A 27354-nucleotide genomic window follows, 5' to 3' on the forward strand; every position below is an offset into this window, starting at 1 on the left:
CTACAGCTACAGGGTTATCATGTTTCATGTCCCTAGCAACCAGTCTGTCCTAGATTACTCATGCCTTCAGCTGAAGACCAGGCTGACAATGAATAAAAACCAGGGAAGGGAAAAGGAAGAGGCTTGCCAGTGCTCAAACCCCACACTTGTGTATTACTGCCTTATAAATAAGAATTTTTGATGCTGGTTGAAAATCCAGAGATTAAAATAAGTAAGAATTTTCACCATTAGTAGCTCTTATGCATTTGCCTAGTTTTAAAGCTATGTACACAATTGCAACTATTTTTACTGGTCCGATGCATGTCAAATAAAAAAAATTAGCATTTTGCAAATTTACTTTCTCTTGACCTATGTGTCTCCATGGTTACAGACTACAAACAAACCATGTGTAGTCTGATCCTGCAGTCATGTGGTACTCCCTTCCTCATCATTCTATTGTATGTAGTCGTCTCAAATTGCCTGCTGTGTGGGTCCTCTCTCTTACAATCGCAGGGACGGTTCTCTCAAAGTAATTTTCTAATCATTATACATGATATGTCAATTTATTTTTGTATCGTTTATTTATTTTTTATTCTGTAAGAGTTCAATTTTCTCAAAAATAAAGAATAAAAATTACAATTAAATTTTTTGGAAAGTTGATTATTTTTTATTATAGATGCCTAGGAGCAATAATAATAATAATAATAATAATAATAATAATAATAATAAAAAAAAATATTTGTTGCAAAAATATACACACTCTTTAAGATAGCTTTTATTTAAATTTGTTAAATTAAGTTTTTTGCATAAATATGGTCCTCATAGTAACCCTAAAGCTAATAAACTATCCGATATTATTGTAGAAGTAAGACAACCGAGCCCAACATTTCTCTGCAGAATGGAAACAAGGGTTAAAAAAATCATCAGAAAATAAATTAAAATATTTTTATATTGTACAATTTTTTTTCCCAATATTGTACTCTGGCATCTAGACAAACCCTTATTTGATTTCTTCAAAAACACTAGCGTAGTTATATTAAGATGACAAGTCCACTTTAAAGAGTTCAGGCATGAATGTCAAAGTGATTGCTGTGAGCGAAGAGTCTCTAATTGTTGACTACAGCGATTATCATTCAACTTGTGAGATAAAAGGGGAGAATTGACAAACACGAAGTGAGTGGGGAGAAATTTGATGTTGCTTACATATTCCTATTCATGACATTCATGAGTATGGGAGGTGGATGGGTGGAATGTAGTTGACAGCTTCACGTGGTTACTGTTGTTATGGAGAATACTTTGAAATTCTACTAAACTTGGAAAAAAAATGTAACAAAAGATGGAGGACCAGATAAAGAAGATAGAGAGGAACAGATATCAGACCATGTTTCATGCTATTCTCAGCATCAAATCCGGGTTCCTTGGGTCCACCAGAGAAAATGATTCTGAGGGACTATCCTCCATCAATACAGAACATGTGCACGTTATCATTAAATAGGTCTAATAGGTTATTTGTGAGTCGACCCATAAGAAATAGACCTTAGTGGCAAGTGATTGGCTTCAAAGTCAATTCCAAATGGGGTTGTCTTCTGCTGGCCCTTTGAGGCCCCAGTATTACCTGGGCCCACCCAAGGATCCTCTAGTACTCTAGTTAGTCAGTCCAACCCCCAACCTGAACTAAATTTAGAATATTAAGTTTAAGACATTTGAAGAAGTAAAACTCAACAATAGTTCAGCCAGCAGTCTACTTTCCAAAAAGTCACCCTGGGTCAGGGGCGTAACTACTGCCAAAACAGCCATAGCCGTAGCTCAAGCGGGCCGTAATCTATTGGATTTGATCCTTCTGGTACATAGTGATGAAGACATTTGGGAGGCTTTTGATTTTTAAAGCAGACCTGTAGATAGACATGTGAGCTGTGAACTAGAAAAAGTGCCCTCAAGTCTGTGTTGACTCATGATGAACATATAGAAGATTCATTCTCCAGAATTTCTCGTCTCCAGCTTTGGTTTCCAAGCTTTTCAATGGTGTGTCCATGATTTCTGTGGTTGTCGCCTACCATCTTGCCGCTGGTCATCCTCTTCCTCTTTCTGAAAGGAGACGGGACTTCTCATGTTATGTCCACAGTAAGATCTTCAGTCTTATTATTTGTTCTTCAAGTGAAAGATTCTGGTTGATTTGGTTTTTCATCCAGTTGTTTGATTTGGGGTGAATATCATGAACATCAAGAAAGACAAAGATCTCCCTGGTCCAACTCTCACATTCCTAAAAAATCACAGAGAATAATGTATCCAGTTTTGGTCATGGTTTTTTTTTTTTAGGGACTCGACATAAAATTCGAAGATCTTTTCTAGGCCATTAATTTCTGCTCTACCACGTGCCCTTATACAGTATATAAATTGTAGACCAAAGAACATAAGTGAAGAAGAAGATTGAAGATTGTCTCCTTGAGGAATCACATCTCCTCTTTCTCTACTTGTTATACAACCCTTACGTGATCTGTGATCCTAGAGAATGCACTTTTCGGCTTTTCTATATATTAGTCATGGCTGTAGGTCCTGAGGGTTACTTATTAGAAATCATCATCTAACTTTCATGCTATGTCTATCATTTTGTGGCCTTCAGCTATTTTCTTTGAGTGATGTCAGAATCCTTGAGACCATTCTGCAAAAGAAAATTGAACGTGAAGGTTCCAATGGACATCGAAACCAATACGGTGGAAACTTAGGATCAGGGTTGTAATTATGGCGCAAATAAAGCTGGGTGACAACATCTATAGAAGCTGTGGTGGTCATATTGAATGCCACCCAGCTTTAGAAACAGTGATTTCTTAACAGTAGAGGACAATGCAAAGACTTGTGTTTTTAATGTTTTTTTATTCATATTTTTAAATAAATTTACATACAGTTTTGTGTATGCAGCTCCTATGCAGACTCTTGTATCTTCATGGCTACATACTAAAAACAAAGCCAAAGAACGGGGTGAAACGGCGCATCTGCCAGCCGGAGCATCAATCAATATTGTTTGGGAATCCCTTTTAATCACATGGTTATGAAGAGGGGCTGTGTTTAGGGGGGAGGAGTAAGGTTTGGTGGTTACTTTCTGCAAAAAAAGGGATATAGATTCCGAAAATAACTAAGCAAAATAAAAACAAAATCAACTGCAAAGAAACACAATAAGATTTAGTAAAAGAAATGAGCCTGATGCTTGTACAAGAACCATTAGCATATGTAGCGAGTGAATGCCGAAGACAAGTATTAATGATTTGTAGGGTTGTAAGTAAAGAGAAAGTCAGGAAATTACTGTAGTCAACCTAGAAATGACAAGGACAGGACTAGGAGAGAGGCGTGAGAGGTGTGGAGATGTCAGCTAGATAAAAATGATTGGCAAGAACAGAGAAACCCATGAAATCCTGATAAACTTGTTGTTATTGAATTCATTCCTCACGTGAAGAATGTGTGCTTTTTACTTGTAAAGGGGTTGTGTGAGATCAGAAAAACATGGCTGCTTTCTTCCAGAAACAGTGCCACTCTGGTTCAAGGGCTGTGTCTGGTATTGCAACTCTGCCCACTTCTAGTGAATGGTGCTGATCGGCAACACAAGACAGACAAGAATGGCGCTGTTTCTGGAGGAAAACTGCTATGCTGCTCTTTGTTAGGGTCCAGGACCGTGCTGAAGGGTCAAAGTTAAATCCATAGGAATGCCTAGAGCTGCAAGACCTTCACCCAAAGCAATTTTGCATGGTAGAATATCATAATGCTAGATGCATGATGCTTTAATAGATATCAATGTAAATCTTGAAGGCAATGCAACATTGGCATTGATTTCTATTAGAGTGTAACCAAAGAATTGTGTAAGGGTTGGCAAGCAAGGGGCTATTATACACCAGAAGACACGGCGTAGCCCTAGTGTAGCCACTGCGGTATTTTATGGCATGTTGATAGGACATGTATTAAAGGAACCCGACGGATACATAAATATGGCTCCTAAAGGCGTGGTCATCCAGCTGTCCTAGGTTCCTGGATGGCTGCATACAAAATGGGATAACCCTTAGTAGAGATGAGCAAATTTACCAAAATTTGTTTCGGGTTCGATTTTAATAAATTTGCCCAGATTGCACTAAAAACTTGTGTCTGACTCTCTTAGGTCTTCTAGAACTGTATCCAACCCCTTTCAAGCCCTATAATGCCAAGCCAGCTTTAGTCATGTTAAAGTGACAGTAACCTATAGGGCTGAATTTTCAAACACAATTTTGCAGCAATTCATGCGCCAGACATTCAGTGTTTTTCATGAAGCGTTTGTCCGCTGCGTGAAACTCACTGCATGTTCTATTCTTGTGCGTTTTGTCAATGGGTTTCGTGAAAATCACGGACAGAACACGGACGTTGCTCGTGGGAAAAAAAAAAGCCTCCACCTCCCATTGAAATCAATGGGAGTCCATTTCGGCCATTTTTTTTCACGGGTCTTTGCCGTGCGAACAGGGCCGTAGGGGAAGAGCACACTTCATTTTTTGACAGACAGAAAAAATATTTTGATTTTGAATTGGGTTGTTTGACTCTTTTTTTTTCGCTTTCTTTGCAAAAAAAAACGCAAAAGACGAGCGCCGCAGGTTTTTTCTGCCTCCCGTTGATTTCAACGGGAGGTCAGAGGCGGAAACCTCTCGAAGAAAGAGCATGCTGCTTTTTTTTCCACGAGTAGCCAAAAGCCGCCCTGGAAAAATAAAACCCTGCCTGATATTTCAGTTTCCGCATCTAAATCAGCGCCAAACAATGCGTGAACTACCCCTGAATGGGGCCCTAGTGAACAAAGGCAAGCAGAGCTCTTGAAAACCGTGAGAAATTGATACAAAAATTCTATTGAAACATTTTATAACCTTTCCTTATACAAAGTATAACATTTTTGAAACCGGATCACCCTTTTAAACACTGGAGGATAAAGTAAGAATTTTTTAATTTTGTTTTTATATTTTTTTTTATATTTTTATTTTATATTAAAAATAAAAAAAATGTAAACATTTGGCTATTAGAACAATAACAGCCGTCATTTCATACAAGTAATAGCAATTTCTTGTATTACTTATAATATATATGAAATGGTTATGGTTAAATTAGGGACTTTCTAGACATGAATGGAAAAAAAAAAAAGCAAAAAAACAACAGTTTTTGCATTTTATGTGTAATGCTGAGGGTGAACTATTGACATTCTGGAGGCCTCGGCTCATTTTGGGCTGATTACTGGTTGAAATTTCTGTACTGGAAGTAATTACAGACATGGGCTGCGCACCAGAGTTGTATATGAGATTCAGACAATTGCAAGACAGTAGGGGAGCAGTTGCAAGACAAGGGACCCATAAAAGACACGGTGGTGAAGGCGGTAATTAAAGTGATGATGTCGCTCTGGCACGACTACACGATAACTAGCGTTTAATTACATGCACTATAAATATATACTGAAACCAAAGGGCCCTGTGTCTAAAGATGCGGCAGCCGTGCCCTCGCTCCACATGGATGAGCTGATCTCAGTGGGTCCTGGTTACACTCCGCCTAGCTGTATATTCAGACTGACAATGAAATCTCAGGGACCTAAGAGCCCCCAGCCTCAGAAGCCGCACACAATATAATAGTTGCCAATTTTCTATAAAATCTTGGTCTGTAATCAAATGCTTGCTGCATGGCTTATGGTGACACTCCGCTTATATGGAGTCCATCAAGAGTTAAGTATATATGGATGTATCATGTATGGAAGTAAAAGCTCCCTACGTGGCTGCTGATGGCTGCAGAATAGAGAAATGCATGCTGCTGCTTTCCACTAACTCTGGAACTACAAGTACCAGCATGCCCTAGACCTCTAAGCACCCCGAGATCCCAAAGCCTATACACTGTTCTGCTGACTCATTTAATATTACATCGTGTTCTAAGCAGGTTAACAAATCCTTTAATTACACGTCCCGCACTGGTGAGAGTCTATGAGAGCTCCTTTATCCATTAAATCTGGCACAGCAGCAAAAATATCACTTCAAAAGCAAATAAGTCACCTCTCCGGATTGTGTGCACCTTGCTGGATTTAAGAACATTTTTAGATATTTTCATGAGGTCTGGGATGTTTTACTTACAACAGCATCAGAACTTACAATAATATCAGCAATGTATTCATAAGCGTTATAGAAGAAAGTGTGTGAAAGAGTTAATAGTTTATCTGACCTTTGGCCCCCCTAATAATTAGGACACTATATAGGTATCATATAGGTGAAACCTACATGAAAATCTGAGTTACAAAGTACATTACTTTATTTATAATGATATTGAGTTATATCCTGTATTATACTCCAGAGCTGCACTCACTATTCTTCTGGTGGAGTCACTGTGTACATACATGACATTACTTATCCTGTACTGATCCTGAGTTACAGCCTGTATTATACTCCAGAGCTGCACTCACTATTCTGCTGGTGGAGTCACTTTGCACATACATTACATTACTTATCCTTTACTGATCATGAGTTACAACCTGCATCACACTCCAGAGCTGAACTCACTATTTTACTGGTGGAGTCACTGTGTACATACATTACATTGCTTATCCTGTACTGACCCCGAGTTACATCCTGTATTATACTCCAGAGCTGCACTCACTATTCTGCTGGTGGAGTCACTGTGTACATACATTACATTACTTATCCTGTACTGATCCTGAGTTACAGCCTGTATTATACTCCAGAGCTGCACTAACTATTCTGCTGGTGGAGTCACTGTGTACATACGTTACATTACTTATCCTGTACTGATCCTCAGTTACATCCTGTATTATACTCCAGAGCTGCACTCACTATTCTGCTGGTGGAGTCACTGTGTACATTCATTACATTACTTATCATGTACTGATCCTGAGTAACATCCTGCATTATACTCCAGAGCTGCACTCACTATTCTGCTGGTGGAGTCACTGTGTACATACATTACATTACTTATCCTGCACTGATCCTGAGTTGCATCCTGTATTATCCTCCAGAGCTGCACTCACTATTCTGCTGGTGGAGTCGCTGTGTACATACATTACTTATCTTGTACTGATCCTGAGTTACATCTTGTATTATCCTCCAAAGCTGCACTCACTATTCTGCTGGTGGAGTCACTGTGTACATACATTACATTACTTATCTTGTACTGATCCTGAGTTATATCCTGTATTATACTCCAGAGCTGCACTCACTATTTTACTGGTGGAGTCACTATGTACATACATTACATTACTTATCCTGTACTGATCCTGAGTTACATCCTGTATTATACTCCAGAGCTGCACTCACTATTCTGCTGATGGAATCACTGTGTACATACATGAAATTATATATATTGCACTGTTCCTGTTACAGCCTGTATTATACTCCAGAGCTAATTCTGCTGATTGTTACAGAAAGCAGACAATAAGCTTATTGTCAGACACACTTCTAACTGCTTAGCTGAGCTCTTTTAATACATGGTAAATCTAGTTTTTCCTACATCAGATTTTTGTGCAGTGCCTGGTGTAAAGTAAACACCTAAATAATAAAAATCACCAGAACAAGTTCTGTACAGATACTGAACAAGCAAGGAATGCAGGGAGATTTCAGCTCTAAAGCCTGCAGAATTATGACTGCAGCTCTGGACTGTAATACAGGTTGTAACTCATTTATCGAATACAATGAAATTCATTTTAATACGCAGCAACATTAGGAAAGCCACTTAGCCCCAGAGACATGGTTGAAGATGCCATCAATGGTGGTAATCTGGCAGCTTGAACACTCACCAATTTCACAAATAAATGGTCTGTGAATGGTACATAAACAGGACATCAACAGAATTCTGACCCATGGTAGAAAATATGTTTACTCTATGGTGAAGAATATTAGAGACTTATTATCAGAGGTGATACTTGGATGTCTTGCATAAACGGCACCTGGGTCGTCATCCAACCCGCCAATGGCTTCACATGCTACTGATGACTTGCTAAACGGTATCTAAATACATTATTAAACATATTTATTTCTATAGTGATAACTCTGTCTAGCAGGATTATATTATAGAGCATTTAGAAGGCATCATTGTATCACCTTTTCCTGCTTACTTTTGGGGTTGAGTAGATGAGGTGTTGGGGGGGCCTGGTTGCAATTTCTACCTCTGCAGCCCCTACAGATAGGCTTAGGGTTGTGTTATTTTGGAAACTACGACCTTGTGAACTATACACATCTTTCCCTTTAAGTTTTACCAGATAACAGGTCGAAAGCCTACCCAGGTTACACGATATATCAATATGTGATGGTCCTGAATTTTGGCCCACAAGATGAGCATTTTGGGTGGTATTTTTCTTACGAAATTGGCCCTAAAGCCAAATTAGGTTATAGGTGGAAAAGCTCTTCAAGAGGGTTCTATCAACTTCCCTTATTAATGTAGCATGCCCCACCTGCAACATAGGACCTCCTAGTAGCTTTGTAGATCTTGGCTCTTTTCCACCTTCTATGTCGATGACCGACATCTTGGCATCGAGATATTGAGAGAGGTTGGCCACTGGCATACCATATGAGTAGATTTCAAATGTTGGAGACCCAGGAATTTACCAGATCCACAAGTTCCTGAGTCACCATTTGGGATACCCTATTAATTAACTTATTGATCCTGCTTTAACAGATCCTCTTTATGTTTTTGGATTTCCCCTCTGCACTATTCTTAGATGGGGTTGTATCATAAAGACAACCACTGTCTATATTCCCGATTAGGTCATATGGACATCTTAGAGGTGGTCCTCCACTTTATACTCTAAGCAGTGGGCAGTTAATTAAGAGCAGCTCCCACTCTAGTGAACCCGGCCCCTCCATAAATGATGTGGTTGGCCATTCATTTTCCCGGTAGCGGCCAAATTGAATGGCCGGGCAATCCTTTACCCGTTGGTTACGGCTGATCACCGGGGCAACTGTCTTTAGAAAAGGGGTTGCCTTCATGATATCATCGCTATAAGAAGTTAAAATGTTTGTCTCTACCGGGAAAAAAATCAATTTCTAATTCTCATAGATATTTTTCTTTTCCATAAGGGATTTCATTAGACGATACGTTCTAATACATTGTTGAAAATAAAACATAATTGAACTTATTTCATTAGGAAAGAAAAAAGAAGTCGATTTTTTAGTCTTTATTAAAGCATTAAAGTTAATTATACTTAATCTCGTAGCACATATTAGAACTTTTATCTAGATAATAGATCTCGGGAAACCCGCCTTCCACTCATTTCCAGCTAAAAATAGTCAAATCATTTCCTTGCTCCCATTTCATTTGGTAAGCAGCACCAGTTAACTTTGATATATGATCCCCCCCCACTCCCCCAATGACATATAAATTTATAGATCTCCAGGTCCATTGACAAATGGCAGACCCTTCCCTTAGAACTGCAATGTTTTTGTTTTTTCTTTTTGTAAAAAAAAACAAAAACTTGAACCATTAACTATTACGTTGACCTGTACAGGGGAACCCTTAGTGGGTTGATCAACGGCAGTGACCTTTAATTTACAAAAAAAATTATTCCCAGTTAGGAAAACAGGTTGTCTATGTGCGGGACCAAAAACAGAGAGAATCAAGATGCACACTCTCCAGACATTAAGATCACAAGTCACTTTGTGTTTTTCTCTGCAGCTGTTCAAATAAGTTACGAACCCTGAGGAAATAAATCTCCAAGTCAAGTCTGCAGCTCACATCTACCACCATGCAACGCAACCAAAACCCAGATGCGGAGTCTTAGAAGACGAACAAATAAGTGCCTTGTGGAGAATCATTATGATAATTATTGGAAAAAAAGATTGACGGGGTAGACAGGAGACAATGTAGAACTTTTCTAAAGCTGTTTGTTTATATCCAGATCATCCAGTGCACCTGAGTTATCAGCAGAGCTCAGTCCCTATAGAATTGCACGGCGCTGGTTTTTTTTTCGTTGTTTTTTTTCCATTTATACATACGATAACTTTTATTTATTAAAACCCGAGTGGAGGAGGGTATCTGAGAATTTCCACATTGACGGCACTTGGAGTTTTAAGAGGTCTATAGGGAGTTGTTGCTACTGTTTGCAACTTTTGTAAAATTTTTATCGAATTTTAATAAATCTGAATTATCCGTTTGATTTAGGGAAAAAAGTTGAAACATTTGTTTGTTGTTTTAAATTATTTTTGAAGTAATGATTTTAACAATAATATTTAAATTAATAAATTATTATTATTGGTATTAAAATGTAATTTTATTTATGCAAATATAAAAAAATATATCTTTATAGTAACATAGTCAAATGAAACATAATAACAATATAAAATAAATGATAACTATTCTTTATTTAGACTAAATAAAAAAATATTCAGACTTACATATAATAATATAACACCAATAACAATAATTATTTTTATTATTTATTTATGTACAGGTAATTTTATGGAATTATGTCATTTAATGGAAATTAATGATAATATATATTTATTTATATTAATTCTAACTATTATATTATTATTATTACTATTATTATTACTATTGTTATTATTATTATTATTATTATTATTATTATTATTATTATAAGTACTAGAAGTTACTAAATTTAATTCCAATTTTACCGAAATTTTAGAATTTAATGGAAATAAATATAGCATATTATAATAATGAAAGTATATATGTTATGTCAAAATTATTTATTATTATCTTTAGAATATAATCGGATATATATATATATTAAAATTTTGCCTTTACACGCTCTGATAATGCGCACGATTTGACTCATTTTGATAGGCGACCACTTTTCAAGAAATCGTGATCACATATCATCAGGTATCCTAAAAGTGTTTATCGTAAGATTTGCAAACCACTTTGTGTAAATAAAATCGCTCGACGGTTGACCTGGCAATAAATCCACCCATCTAGACTTTGGTGCCCGGCCTCTGTACCATGTAACTACAATTACAATTTCAATACCAGTATCGAATAGTCACATATCGCCGAATCGTACGCATTAGGCTTCGTTCACATCTGCGTCAGGGCTTTCCATCAGGGGAACCCATGAACGGAGCCCTGACTGAAACAAAAACGGAAACAAGAGGTTTCTGTTTGCCTCACCATTGATTTCAATGGTGACGGATCCGGTGCAAATGGTTTCCGTTTGTCACCGTTGTGTAAGGCTTCCGTCGTTTTGATAGAATCAATACCCTAGTCGACAGCGCTATTCCTTCCATCAAAATTACACAACGCTGACAAACGGAAATCATTCGCACCGCATCCGTCACCATTAAAATCAATGGTGACGCAAACAGAAACCTATGGTTGCCGTTTGTTTCAGTCAGGGTCCCGTTCATGGGTTCTCCTGACGGAAAGCTCCAATGGAACCCATAAACTAGAGTAAAAAAATGATCTCGATGATTAAGTTACAAAGCACTACCCTTTTTCCAGGCAATACTTCTCTAAGGACCCCCCGCCATATTATGCTCCGAGTTGTACGGAGCCGAAATACCGCACCCATATAAGTCTATGAGACCCTACTGTATCCCCGTATGCCTGCGTTTTCTTACGGGGCAAAAATATGCCCCCCTTTTACCCTACTATATCCCTGATGACTGTGATAAACTCCAGGAAACTGATATATTCTGAGCTGTATGGTGAGGTCCTCACACTGAAGAACTGCTTTACCTGTCACTGTGGCTGCCTATGACAAAGAGGGAACATGATGGTCCACCATAGTTTTCTGTTCCTGCACAGGGACAACTGAACTGTGTAAGGACACTGTAGCGTCCATGTCCATGGGCCGTCGGGTTTACTCACCTCCCGACGCCCGCAGCCATAGATCTGTGAGCGCTGGTCCCCATCTCCTTCCTAGGAGACGCCAGCGCTCACTTCCGCTCCGTTCGGCTGTGTCCCGTAGGGTGCGCGCGCACGCTCGTGCCCGGCCTTAAAGGGCCAGCGCGCGCAAATAGGAGGAAGTCATCATCATCATCAACTGCTATGATTTCCTGGTCTATAAGAAGGCCCCTGGCCTTCTAATCCTTGCCTGAGCGTTGTTCGTTTTCCCAGTCTGTCTTGCAAATGGTCCCTTAGTGTTTCCGGTTCCTGCTGTGACCCGTGCCTTGTTCCCCGTTCCTGTTTCCCGTGCTGTTCCTTAGTATCAAGTCGTGCCACGTCCTGTGTCATCTGCCACGTCCGGAGGATCCCGCCACGTCCTGTGTCATCTGCCATGACCGGCGGAATCCGCCACGTCCAGAGGAATCCGCCACATCCTGTGTCATCTGCCACGTCAGGAGGAATCCGCCACGTCCTGTGTCATCTGCCACGTCCGGAGGAATCAGCCACGTTCTGTGTCATCTGCCACGTATGGAGGAATCCGCCACGTCTGGTGCAACTTGCAGCTCCTGTGTCATCCGCCACGTTTGGCGCTGTCTGCTGCACCCATCTCCATCTGTGCCAGAGCTTCGGCCAGCGTCTGGACTATCCAGGTACCCTTGTGCGGGACATTGTATTTCTGGGGTTTCCTGTTGTTTGGCCAGCTGCCTCCCCGCTACGGCGGTACGGCCTAGTGAGTCCACTACCCGCTTCGTGACAGACCTTACCAAACAGCACCCCATATCTCAGCTTCCTGGATCCCAATGACTGTGACACGAGGAGAGGGGATGTTCCATCACACCATAATTTTCATGCTGTGACTGGAGAGGTTTAAGGAGACACCAGCACTGGGTCGGGGAGATAAGATTTGTAAAGTCTTTAGATTATAAGTGAAATGTCCTCAATAATCGACTGTCTTTAGCAGTGATAACGTCAGTCTCCTCCAATCTGTCTGAGTCCTCGGTGTTCCACGTCCTCCAAGGGCCTGCAGCTAAATATGATTCTGCAGAAAAGCTAATCTGCCGCTGCCATCATAGTCCAAGAGCTTACTCCGGCCACAGAACAAGACTCTTCTTGTCCCTCCCTGGTTCCAGCAGACGTGAGCGGGTGACATTGTCCTTGTGATATCTTTAGAGGGTGTCAGTCCTGAAATTTTATCGGATATCTATATTTAAGAGCAAATAATGCATGAATATTATGTCTTCACGAGTCTACACCTTCCGTCTGAAGACATCTAGGGGCTTCACTTAGAGGCCTCCTCTTACTTTGGAGGTACCTTACAAAAAGTTTCAAAAACTTGCTTTTCTGATATAGTTAGTTACTATTACTGGGGTGGTGCCATCATGACCATCCCTGCCCATGTGTGCCATTAGTGCATATTGCTCTCATAGAGGGCATAATTACCAACATTGTAATCCCAAGTCAGAAGTTTTGATTGGTGGCGGTCTGAGCACCGAGACCCCCACCAATTGCTAAAACGAAGCGGCAGAAGCGCTCGTGTGAGCACTGAGCCGCTTCGTTTCTGTTCGGCTTCTTTCGGAAAGCCGTTGTATCGGAGTACTGGCTTTCTATTGAGTCCGTACACCGATACATTCATTTCTGGAAAAGCCGAACAGACACTAAGCGGCTGAGCGCTGACACGAGCGCTTCTGCCGCTACGTTCTAGCGATTGGTGGGGGTCTCAGTGCTCGGACCCCCACCAATCAAAACTTCTGACATGTCACTATGACATGTCAGAAGTTTGTAGAACGTTTAGTTACCTTTTAAGCCCTGCCCCATTCTCCCCCCAATGCCCCAAAATGCCCAACAAAACCTGTCCTGGTTCGGTTCATGAGATTGTCCTGCGAAATCGGGACAGTTGGCAAATATGAGAGGGAGATTTCTCAGCTCGGGTCAGCCATCTTTTGGACAGAGATGAGAGTTTCTCTTGCTCCCCGAGGACGCAAAGTGATAATTTATTACATGGCTGCCCATTCATTTACGGTCGACCCTTTAATAAAACGCTTTCTGTCAGGTTCTGCATCAAGGCTTTCCATTCTTTTGCTTCGTCAAAGGACCAGAACAACGAAAAACGGAGTCGCCGGATCTGTCGCATGACAGAATACATTGACTTCAATGGGTTACATTGGGTTTTCCGTCAAGGGGTGCTGTCGTTTTGCCGGACAACATAGCGCAGCATGTTACGGTATTTTGTGTGACGAAAACAACAGAATATGCAACGGAGGTTCCTAACACAGATGTGAACAGAGTCTTAACGGTTCAATTATATGTAGGCCCTGGGTCCTGATGGGGCCCAGTGGTTCCTCTGTGATGTTCCTCTGTTATGTACGAAGATACCATTATTATAAATGACACATGGCAGGTGGAAGGAGGCCCAGAAACTGCAAGTTACGCTTCTGGCAGGGGCACATAATGAGGCCTTCTCTCATGAGCTCCCCTAGCGATAAGCAATCATTTACAATCATGGGAGTACCCCTTTAAACAAGACACCCCAGGACCCAGGGATACAAAGTAGCAAATCTTACCCCCATACTTGGCAAAAATCCTTAATTTTGTTGGACTGTCCCAGAAACCAAACCACAAAAGGGCGGAGTTAATACTAATTTGCTTCAAAAAGAGTGTCCTTTGGGGGTGTTCTCGGGCAGAATGAGGGTGGGGCTTAAAATATGTTAGTATGTATGCACCCCCTGTAACCATGCCGGCCTGCATTGATTGTATATTATATTCCATAAATGTATCTCTACATAATTCTATCTTATTTTTTTCCTGACATAACTGTCCTTTGCTGAAATAACCCAGAGAATATGGAAAGGAAATCAACGCATTTCAGCCGTATTACAACTGCCTGAGAAATGCGTTGCTATCATATTCATGATTCCAAATAAGATATAGTAGTAACACCCAGAGTATAACCTTGTTTAATACCTTGTTAACCTTGTTTAATACCTATATAGCAGAGGTGAGTTCGTAGTCTGGCACAGCAGAGAGTGATAAAACACTGTGGCAGACTTATCAATGTATTACCCGCGGAAGTCATATTTATGAAATTCACTTCTTTACAAACCCAAATGAGTCTCATATATTGACTTTTTTTTCCATTTTTTCTGATTAGTCCAACGTGAAGTTGTTTTAAAGGGGTAGTACTAACTAATGTTATAGCATATTGCTTGCATATGCCATCACATTATAATGGGTAGGGGTCAATCCTCTAAGTGCAGTTGCACATGACCTAGTGCCATTCGGGACGTATTTCACGGCATCCGAATGGCACCCGATACACTTTAGCGGGTGAATCGGGTCCGTGAAAACTGACCCAATTCTCCAATCCGTGGAAAGAAAGAACATGTCCTATCTTTCCACGGATCATGGACGGGACACAGCCGGCGCACAACGGTCGTGTCTATTAGGCATAAACCCCACCCCCCAATGATCCCAAAAATAAAGGGACCAAGGTCACGTCAACTTTTTTCCCTGCCCAGTGGCACTCTCTGCCATCTGTGCGGGAGGTTTGTTAAAGAGCATAGCCCATAATTCACTGGAGTGGGGCTAGTGTACCAGTTTTGCCAGTATTGATCTCTCCCAATGTGTTAATAATGCAGCGCCAATGAGTGAAATGACAAATTCAGCTCTGCTTCATCTGTACAAATAAGTATACCCCTATTTTTTTAGCCCTATTTGTGGATGTTTTGGGTTATTCTACAGTTAGATGGTATAGATACGATGACCTAGACAATCATTTATGTAAGGAAAATACCCCAGACTGTTCTGTTTCATTGCTTTTTACCCTTTCATGTCTGGAGACACCTGTAACTCGTCACTTGTATTCAAAGACAAGCTGGCAGAGCGCTATGTAACCTGCTCTGCAGAGCGGAAGTGTGAGGGTTCTGCATGCAGAGCTCTGTTATGTGTCTCAGGCTCCTTGTAGCATGTAACCTGACAGAGCCTGGAAGGAATCTGAGCCTTTGTGTAAGGGAAGCCTCTTGGTAAGAGGAATTTCCGGATTAGGGGACACAGAAGAAAATGATTTTGGTATCACTGTGTCAGATTGCTGACATTGAGCACGCTGATCGACAGACCTGGCTCTATAGAAAGGCCACAGAGGCCAGTGACTAGGGTGGCAGAGTCGGCGGGGCTGCAATCTGTCAACACTTTGCACATCATAGTTTATTTTCTAGTTTGGAAATTAATCATTTGTTATTTACACATTGTCAGTGATTCCACATGGGAACAATTACCTTATACATGTACATTGTATAGATGAGAACCATGGAGCGTCAGTACAAGACATCATGGCCCCCAGATCACACTATGTGTTATAATACTAACAGAATTATAGCATTTTTTTATTCTATAGGGGGCAATATTATTATATGTTTGTTCTTATTTATGACGGTATTAAAATAAGTATATGCCTGTATATAGGGGGCAGTATTATAGTAGTTATATTCTTGTATATAGCGGGCAGTATTATAGTAGTTATATTCTTGTATATAGGGGGCAGTATTATAGTAGTTATATTCTTGTATATAGGAGCAGTATTATAGTAGTTATATTCTTGTATATAGGGGGCAATATTATAGTAGTTATATTCTTGTACATAGGGGGCAGTATTATAGTAGTTATATTCTTGTATATAGGAGCAGTATTATAGTAGTTAAATTCCTGTATATAGGGGGCAGTATTATAGTAGTTATATTCTTGTATATAGGGGCAGTAATATAGTAGTTATATTCGTGTATATAGGGGGCAGTATTATAGTAGTTATATTCTTGTATATAGTGGGCAGTATTATAGTAGTTATATTCTTGTATATAGGGGCAGTATTATAGTAGTTATATTCTTGTATATAGGGGCAGTATTATAGTAGTTATATTCTTGTATATAGGAGGCAGTATTATAGTAGTTATATTCTTGTATATAGGGGGCAGTATTATAGTAGTTATATTCTTGTATATAGGAGCAGTATTATAGTAGTTATATTCTTGTATATAGGAGGCAGTATTATAGTAGTTATATTCTTGTATATAGGGGGCAGTATTATAGTAGTTATATTCTTGTATATAGGGGCAGTATTATAGTAGTTATATTCTAGTATATAGAGGTCAGTATTATAGTAGGTATATTCTTGTATATAGGGGCAGTATTATAGTAGTTACATTCTTGTATATAGCGAGCAGTATTATAGTAGTTATATTCTTGTACATAGGGGGCAGTATTATAGTAGTTATATTCTTGTATATAGGGGGCAGTATTATAGTAATTATATTCTTGTATATAGGAGCAGTATTATAGTAGTTATATTCTTGTATATAGGGCAGTATTATAGTAGTTATATTCTTGTATATAGCAGCAGTATTATAGTAGTTATATTCTTGTAAATAGGAGCAGTATTATAGTAGTTATATTCTTATATATAGGGGGCAGTATTATAGTAGTTATATTCTTGTATATAGGAGCAGTATTATAGTAGTTATATTCTTGTACATAGTGGCAGTATTATAGTAGTTATATTCTAGTATATAGGGGGCAGTATTATAGTAGTTATATTCTTGTATATAGGAGGTTGTATTGTAGTAGTTATATTCTTGTATATAGGGGCAGTATTATAGTAGTTATATTCTTGTATATAGGGGGCAGTATTATAGTAGTTATATTCTTGTACATAGGAGCAGTATTATAGTAGTTATATTCTTATATATAGGGGGCAGTATTATAGTAGTTATAGTCTTGTATATAGGAGCAGTATTATAGTAGTTATATTCTTGTACATAGTGGCAGTATTATAGTAGTTATATTCTAGTATATAGGGGACAGTATTATAGTAGTTATATTCTTGTATATAGGAGGTTGTATTGTAGTAGTTATATTCTTGTATATAGGGGCAGTATTATAGTAGTTATATTCTTGTATATAGGGGGCAGTATTATAGTAGTTATATTCTTGTACATAGGAGTAGTATTATTGTAGTAGTTATATTCTTGCATATAGGGGGCAGTATTATAGTAGTTATACTCTTGTACATAAAGGCAGTATTATAGAAGTTATTCTTGTATATAGGGGACAGTATTATAGTAGTTATATCCTTGTATATAGGGGGCAGTATTATAGTAGTTATATTCTTGTATATAGGAGGTTGTATTGTAGTAGTTATATTCTTGTATATAGGGGCAGTATTATAGTAGTTATATTCTTGTATATAGGGGGCAGTATTATAGTAGTTATATTCTTGTACATAGGAGTAGTATTATTGTAGTAGTTATATTCTTGTATATAGGGGGCAGTATTATAGTAGTTATACTCTTGTACATAAAGGCAGTATTATAGAAGTTATTCTTGTATATAGGGAACAGTATTATAGTAGTTATATTCTTGTACATAGGGGGCATTATGATAGTAGTTATATTCTTATATATAGGGGCAGTATTATAGTAGATATATTCTTGTATATAGGGGCAGTATTATAGTAGTTATATTCCTGTATATAGGAGGCAGTATTATAGTAGTTATATTCTTGTATATAGGGGGCAGTTTGATAGTAGTTATATTCTTATATATAGGGGCAGTATTATAGTAGATATATTCTTGTATATAGGGGCAGTATTATAGTAGTTATATTCTTGTATATAGGAGCAGTATTATAGTAGTTATATTCTTGTATATAGGGGGCAGTATGATAGTAGTTATATTCTTATATATATGGGCAGTATTATAGTAGATATATTCTTGAATATAGGGGCAGTATTATAGTAGTTATATTCTTGTATATAGGGACAGTATTATAGTAGTTATATTCTTGTATATAGGAGCAGTATTATAGTAGCTATATTCTTGTATATAGGGGGCAGTATTATAGTAGTTATATTCTTGTATATAGGGGCAGCATTATAGTAGATATATTCTTGTATATAGGGGGCAGTATTATAGTAGTTATATTCTTGCATATAGGGGCAGTATTATAGTAGTTATATTCTTGTATATAGGAGACAGTATTATAGCGGTTATATTCTTGTATATAGGGAGCAGTATTATAGTAGTTATGTTCTTGTATATAGGTGGCAGTATTATAGTAGTTATATTCTTGTATATAGGAGTAGTATTATAGTAGTTATATTCTTGTATATAGGTGGCAGTATTATAGTAGTTATATTCTTGTATATAGGAGTAGTATTATAGTAGTTATATTCTTGTATATAGGGGGCAGTATTATAGTAGTTATATTCTTGTATATAGGGGCAGCATTATAGTAGATATATTCTTGTATATCGGGGCAGTATTATAGTAGTTATATTCTTGTATATAGGGGGCAGTATTATAGTAGTTATATTCTTGTATATAGGGGCAGTATTATAGTAGTTATATTCTTGTATATAGGGGCAGTATTATAGTAGTTATATTCTTGTATATAGGAGCAGTATTATAGTAGTTATATTCTTGTATATAGGAGCTGTATTATAGTAGTTATATTCTTGTATATAGGGGCAGCATTACAGTAGTTTTCCAAAGGACAAGTATTTTGGTCTGGTAAGACTTGTGTACATTTTCTGGTTCTTAGTCTATAGCTCATGGGAAAAATCTATAATACTTGCACAATTTATAACAATTCTTTTCTCCATAATGACCAATCCTATTCTAGCTGTAGATTATAGATGGAAGCCTACATAGATACCACCAATTTTCCACATAACAGATACAACTGATCATAGATGTCTTTGAGAACCATGATCTGTTTACCAGCAGTTGGCCAGACTAATAATAGTGCAGTCAATGTTTAGTTCAGTGCAGTCCATGGTCAGGGGATATAAAATGCAGTTCCCATGTAGAAGGGTAATTTTTCCCATCATTTCGATCTATTTGGTCTGTACTGGAACTGAACATCTATTGGAATGTTGTAGGGGATACATTTTCCTATCTGTACTATGATATAGCCAGTAATTACCCGCTTTTAGGGGGTCTACAACTTCCTCTTCTGTCTGTAAGTCCGACTGACTAATGTTTTATTGTGCTTGTAATTGCCGGGCCATTTAAGTGATACTACTTCATTTGCTCCATTTCCTCCTTTAATCGTTCCTTATCTCAAGTCTGATAGCACCAACCTAATACTCCCAGTGCAGCTCCAGATACTTAAACGTAGATGCTGATATCCTTAATGGATTGTACATGTCTCCTATGATGTCTGTCTCACAGTCAATATCCGGTTGTTTAGTGTTTCATCTGGTCCGGCTTGTCCGACCACTCTCATGCCTTACAGCGTGATACATTAGGAACCATCTTTACATGTCAACTATCAGACAAAGACATTTATCCTTGAATACGTTCAACAACCGTCAAGGAGTTTAAGGAGTTCGGATCTTAGCAAATGATAGGAGTACTGCTAGTAATGGTGTTGTATGCATACCTCCCAACTTTCAAGTATCACAAAAAGGGGCAAAAAAAATTATTTTATGCCACGCCTCTAATCCCACCCAATCCCCATACACACTGCCCCCACAGTATCATGCTCCCATAGTGTTTCCCACACAGTATAATGCCAAATAGCTGCCCCCACACAGTATAATACCCTCTTGCTGCCACCATATAGTATATTGCCCCCATAGATGGACCCACACAGTAGAAAGCCAACACAGATTCTCTCATGCAGTATAATGCCCACACAGATGCTCCCATGCAATATAATGATTAAACAAATTCTCCCATACAACTTTATACCCCATAGCTGCCCCCATGAAGCTTAATGCCCCCATAGCTACCCCATACAGTATAATGCCCCATTCAGTATAATTCCCACACGGATGCCCCATACAGAATAATGCCCCATAGCTGCCCCATACAGTATAATGCCCCATATCTGCCCCATACAGCATAATGCCCCCATAGCTAACCCTATACAGTATAATGCCCCATAGCTGCCCTTATATAGTATAATGCCCCCAAAGCTGCCCCTAGTGACAGGGCCCACATATAAAGTGCCAGTGGCCTTGTAGATAGTGTCACAGTGCCCATGTAGATAGCGCCCATGTAGGTAGTGCCCCTATATAGTGTCACAGTGTCCATGTTGATAGTGCCACACCCCCTTGAAGATAGCGCTACCTCCCTGTAGAGAGCGCTACCCCCATGTAGATAGCACCATTGGGAAGTCATCTAGGAGTGTAATCCCCAGCCCGGGATTCCACTCCGAGAGGGAAGCCCTGATGTCACTGTCCATATAATGGCACTGACATCAGTGGCTACTCCTTAAACTGAATCCCCGTTGTTGACTTTGGCCGGGGATTCTGCTCTTGGAGGAGCCCCTGACATTAATGTCCATATATGGACAGTTACCGCAGGGGTTTCCTCTAGGAGCGGAATCCCCGGACAGATCATCGGCAACGGAGATTCCGCTTAATCAGTTGCCACTGACATTACTGTCCATATATGGACAGTGACGTCAAGGGCTTCCCTGAACACAGCGCTTAAAGTAGCGCTGTGCCCAGGGAGGCCTCGGCGAGCTCAGGAGCTCCCTCTGCTCCTCCGCACTGAACTAATTCTGAAGCAGGGAGCTGATGGTTCCCTGCTTCAGCATTGGGTTCAACTGTATCTGCGTGCTGATGATGCAGATACAGTTGACAGCGGGACATACCCATGGCCGTCCAGGACAGCAGGACACCGCCTGACTGTCCCGCTGAATCCAGGATGGTTGGGAGGTATAGATGTATGTCCCAAACGCAAATTATGCTGCACTGATTTGAAGAATGGGGGAGCATCCTGTCATGTAGGAGGAGATGACAACCACCCCCATCCACTGCATGTGCTCAGGACTTAGGCTTCTGGGTTAATCTTTGAGATGTAAGTTTTGCATAGGGCACATACACCGATCAGCCATAATATTAAAATCACTGACAGGGAAGTGAATAACATTGATTATCTAGTTACAATGGTGTTTGACAAGGGAATGGAGTCCAAGTCTCATTGATGCACGTGAGGAGTGAAGGCTAGACCGTATAGTTCAATCTCACAGAAGAGTTACTGTAGCACAAATTGCTGAAAAAGTTACTGCTGACTATGATAGAAAGGAGTCAGAGCACGCAGAGCATCGCATCTTGCTGTATATGGGGCTATGTAGCCGCAGACATGCTGACCCCTGTCCTTTGCCGAAAACGCCTACAGTGGGCATCAGAACTGGACCATGGAACAATGGAAGAAGGTGCCTGATCTGATGAATCACTTTTTCTTTTACAACATATGGACGGCCGGGTGTGTGTGCGTCGCTTACCTGGTCGATGTTATGGGCCATTGGATGACTTTCACTTGAACCTCATAAATCCCTTTAATATAACAGAGTATACACTGATAAATATATAAGACTTATAAGACAACCCCTTTCCATGCCCTATAAAAACATTTAGATGTCACAGAATGGGGGGGGGGGGGGGGTTTGTCCCATTTGGACTATTAGCCAGAGCGCCCTCATTTGAATAGACACCATGTAATACTAAACTTCCCCTGCAGTGGCCTTATGGGTGGTCAGTCACTTTATTGCCAGGGTATCTTCATTCTAAGGCTATGTTCACATCCCCGTCGGGTCTTTCCATTGTTTTGCTCCGCCAGAGAAGCAGAACAAGGGAGAACCATAAGCGACGGTTCCGTTGCACCATGGCCGATGGAACCCAGTGACTTTAATGGTTTCCGTCGGCGTGTCAGTGGTTGGACCGGAAACAATAGCGCAGCATGCTGCTCTATTGTTTCTGGTAATCTCTGATGGATTTGCGACGGATGCCCCCAACGCAGATGTGAACAAGACTTTAAGGGATTATCTATATTGTACAACCACTTTAATAATTAGAACTACTTGCGCCGTCGCAGGGTCCCAAGTCAAAATAACAACACCCCAGCTGCCCATGGTTATAAAATCCCGCCATACTCTCATGTCTATGCTGACTGATTGTCTATGGAAGGGAGAATAAGATATATATTTTCTATGTAAGTAAGACCATGAATCGGAGAAGTTGGATTTTACTTGTGCAATCATATTGTTTTCCAGAGATAAGTGGCGCCGGCGTTGTCTGGAAGCCACTTATTTGACCCCGCTTTATGGATTTAGCACGCTCCCTTGATGAGGGGCCGAGGCAAGTATGTAAAACGTGGAAATCAGGTAATTGTGACCACCTGAAAAACAGTATATTCTGCAGAACCTTATATACAGTGTATTCATGTCAATGTGGCTTTGCTTCTTAAGGCTTGCAATCTAATTCTCCCAATTGAAGCTGGCCAACACGAAGGGCCTACTTTGCTTCTATATAGGGGTGTTTGTTTTTTTTTTGTTTTTTTTTACACTGTTAACCCCTGAGGGTAATATTGTGTTAAATACTATGCTGATTATGCAATCAATTATAGTAAGCAGGGCGGCAGGGGGTGAGTGGTATTTAGTGCCACATATGTTGCCTTGGGTTAAGATGGGACTTGATCCCGGGTGCTCAGTGTCATTTGCATAATGTTGACTGTCACCTGTCAGGTTTTTGGCATTTGACAAATGAGATATGAGATGAATAACCTAACGTGCTATTTCATATTAAAATTTCCATCTTGCAGCCTTTCACAAAAATTCCCCAATTTAATACCAAGTTTTGTTTTTAACAAGTATTGTTTTCAGCTGTCACAATAATCTTCCCCGGTTTATTATATGACACCGGGGGATTTTTTTACATTTTTATTTTTTTAAGATCAATTCACTCAAAACTTTGAGATTTACAAAGGATTGTGCAAGAAAAGCCTGAAAAAAAAAGGAAATTGTCCCTGACATAAATACAATGACTATATGAGGGGTATATAGCAAAACCAGGAATGACAGGTTATTGTCGAAAGATTATATAGCACTGAAGATTATTATTCATAAAATCCCCGGTAAATAGGAGCCCTGGAATTGTCATCTTCTGTCAAGTTGTTAAGAATTTTATTGTTTGGTTGGTTGCCTAGCAACGGACAACGTCTCAAGAGGTGACCACTATGAATCTCCATGATCGTGAGAAGATCATCATGATTACCTTCTTTATTACAGAAATTCTTGTAGGGCATATTACTCAAACGTTACCAGAACTTCTGTCTCCTGGTAGCCGAAGTATTAAGATAAAAATGATGTGTCTATAGCTTTGGGTACTCTCTATTTGTTAGAACGGTTCCCTATGCAGATTATAGTATCTCCCTGCTGTGACCCCCAGCGATCAGCTTTAATCTGTGTGGAAATTAAGTGTTCATGTTCCCTGCACCGCCCCGACAGGAGAAACAAAGCATTACACAGTGCCTATTCATAACAATGGACTGCCTGTGAGTGGCAGGACAGGTCCTCCAGAGTGAGGGACGCTCTTTATAACTGCTCTCCACTCCAGCCAAGAGATAAGGATCCTGAACAGCGGATTCCCCATCTTCCCTAACAGAGAATATAAAAATGGGTTTTCTAAACTGGACTGTGCCTTTAAGGGAAGAGAGACAACAGGGGAGATATATCTAAATGGATGCAAAGTAAAAGTACTACTAAAACCGACATGTCAGGAGATGAGCAAATCGAATTCGGTTCAAATTTCCAAAAAGTTTCAGATTCGTCCTAATCCAAAACTTTTTGGATTCGTGGCGCAGGAATCGCAGCAAAATGTCTGATGATGAAGGGGCGCGTGACCTGACTCCACCCATCAGCGTCTCTTATTGTAATGCACTGCGCCTTCACTAGTTTCCTGGTGTGCAAGTGCAAATGAAAGCTTCGTATAATTCTCTCATCTACGCTTGCGCACCAAAAAATTAGCGCAGGTGCAGTGCATAACAATAAAAGACGCTGATGGACGGCGTAGCATCACGCGCTCCTCCATCAGTGGACATTTTCGGAAGAGAGCAGAGGGGCTGCGTGAGGTTTCAGGTCAATAGGGGGACTTGCGATTCGCAGCAAATTTATTCGAACCGAATCAAGTTGGAAGTCCAATTCGACCCGAAACCAATTTTGGGAAATTTGCTCATCTCCGGTCTGGAGGGGTTCTCTTTAATGATCCTATGGTGCACCTCCAATTTAATTTGTGGCGTTCTCCCAGATGCCAAATTTCTGACAAAGCAACAATTTCATAAATGTCCTCAAAGGCAGTAACGCATAAGGACAAGGAGATGATGTGGTTGGCCAAGCTCAATCCATAACCAGCACTTGTCATATACGCACCACTAGGCTTCTAGGACAATCACTGGTTGAATATACTGCTGAGACCCAACCTGCCACTTACCCTAATAGATGTGCAGGCATATACAATGCTCAGCTACCGGTTTTACATGCATTGCAGGCCTGAGCTCGGTTGGGGGCCAAGTATTTTTGGATGGGTGGAATCGCAAGTCTTGGTCAATTAGAGAAGCCTCGGGCTACGAAGAGTGGTGTCCGTCCTTTTATCTTTAAACACTACTATAGCAACTTCTATTCCTTGAGAACACCCATCCGAAGAATTTTCAGGAATTCCTTGCTCCCTGTAATTTTATTTGCCTCGGCCGCCCCTCCTATTCTGAAATTTCAAGTGGCGAAGAAAGCATTTAATCCCATCGGCACAGCTCCTTGTCATCGCTCCTTTATCTTAATGCCTTAACGTCTCAACGTGTTTTGATTTACAATAAGCGCTAGGAAGTAGGCAGGTGCCCTCTGTGAAAAGCAAGGTTAACTCATGTGAGATGAATTCTCCTTCAAACACAATGAGAGCACGTGATGAGGGGAGAAGACAATTAAAACAGGTGTTTGCATAAGGTTTACCCCCAAAAAAAAGAAAAAATCTTAAGAAAAACATCCCTGGAGGCTTTATATTATGTTAACTCGATGCATGGAGGACTCGATGTTCAATGTTTGCAGAACAAGTGCGGCACTTGAGGAGTAATTTGTAATAGTCGCGAAAATTCCTAGTGTTTATACATAAGTAAAATTACTACCCTGGTGCTTCTTTACCTTCAGCGTTTAATGGCTGCATTAACGAAATTAAGAAAAGCCATTCGAGTCACATAATCAGGGAATATTTTGGTATAATTTGTAGCTTAATGATTACATTATGATACGCTGAAGAATAGTAATGCATCTTAATTAGACACGAGGCTTATATCATCCATAAAGGAAGACGCGCGCCGGTTTCGTCTTTGTAATTGAGAGATGAGAGCGTTCTCAATCGCCGTCGCTACCCGAAAACAATCAAAAATTCTAATAAAATATATTAATAATCACAGGCGGGAAAATGTTGCCTGTAGAAATTGGAGAGAAGAAATGAAGGAGCCGGTAATGACATTAGAATGATAATTTATTTCAACAGATACAAAATCAATTTTGTTATAATAATAATAATTATTTTTTTTTTTTTTGTGATTACAAAGTTGCATAAACTTATTTAAATAGGTTTCTGGTCAGGAAGATGTCTTAAAGGATGTTCTATGACAGTATGGTGGGGTGGAGGAGTTGTCCTCTGATTGGGATTACCCAAGGGGCAAAATGACCGCTTGGGCATTAGGCATTTACGGTAGACATGAAGGACACTCCTTAGGGCCTGCAAACGGAATATGATAAGTGCTCCTTAACACAAAGAAAAAGTATCATGGCCACTGAGGTTGATAAGAGGCCCATAACTGGTAAGGCCCAAGGGTTAAGTAGACCGTAGTCGGCCCCTAGACCATTATCGGTTAGGCAGAACCAGAATCACATTTTTGGTGTCCACTGGGATCAATGGACATAAAATATTTTCAATAATACCTCATGTCTGATGGGTGTGTGGGGGGTTCTGGATCCTCCAGTAGAAGCTTTGCCCCAGTTGACCCACAATCTTAACACCCCTTTAATGTATAAGAAGTCTCCTCTACCATTAAAGCTGTATCCAATCTTTTCAGATTAATGAGCTGGGACTTGACAATAGTCTCTATCATGTGCATAAAGTAGATGGGGACCTGTGGGCCCCCTAAGCTGAGGGGCCCACATGGAGAGCCACTGGTCTGACGTATTGTATTTTTCTTCACATACGATCCTAAAGTTGGCCATAGGTCAAAAATTGTGACCCAATCTCATCAGCGTCTAACCATACTTTTAAATACTGAGATACTGATACCCGCCCGGGTAGCAGGCATAGCTGCTGTTATATGGCCCTGCAGCTCAGGGGGCCCACCTTCATAATTACAGGGGCCTCATAGGTAAGGTGTAGATATTAGTGTGGATTATGGATGCAGAGAGAGAATTATCTCTCCTTCTGATGATGGGGATCACAGCAGAGCTGGGCTCAGTTCTAGTTTTTCTTTTGGGGCCCCTGTGTTACACCCTGTAGAGATTATCGCTAGACATTAGTGGATCGGTAATGATTATCTCGAGGTCCGTTGCCAATTTAGGACTCTCCTAAATCTTTTCTCAAATCCTTTCTACAGATTTTTTAAATAAAGAATAAAAGTGTATTCAAGCAGTGTGGTTATATTGCGGATTTTGACGTCATTTTGCCCTTTTCGCTTTTATTACCTAGCTCGAAAATTTTAAAAAGTGTCTAGAAAAGAGTTGTGGCC

The 27354-nt window shown here is 39.9% G+C and overlaps 1 long non-coding RNA gene across 1 annotated transcript; it reads right to left on the bottom strand.

Annotated features, from left to right (window-relative positions):
* Positions 1-2906: 2906 nt before the first annotated feature.
* LOC142653060 (uncharacterized) lies at positions 2907-25661 on the bottom strand. The gene is made up of 3 exons (XR_012848034.1): positions 25074-25661; positions 22091-22142; positions 2907-3076 (listed from the first exon to the last, which is right to left on the bottom strand). It is a non-coding gene; the product is annotated as an uncharacterized LOC142653060 (long non-coding RNA).
* Positions 25662-27354: the final 1693 nt, after the last annotated feature.

This window comes from Rhinoderma darwinii, chromosome 5 (genome assembly GCF_050947455.1).
Source record: "Rhinoderma darwinii isolate aRhiDar2 chromosome 5, aRhiDar2.hap1, whole genome shotgun sequence".
Taxonomy (NCBI): domain Eukaryota; kingdom Metazoa; phylum Chordata; class Amphibia; order Anura; family Rhinodermatidae; genus Rhinoderma; species Rhinoderma darwinii.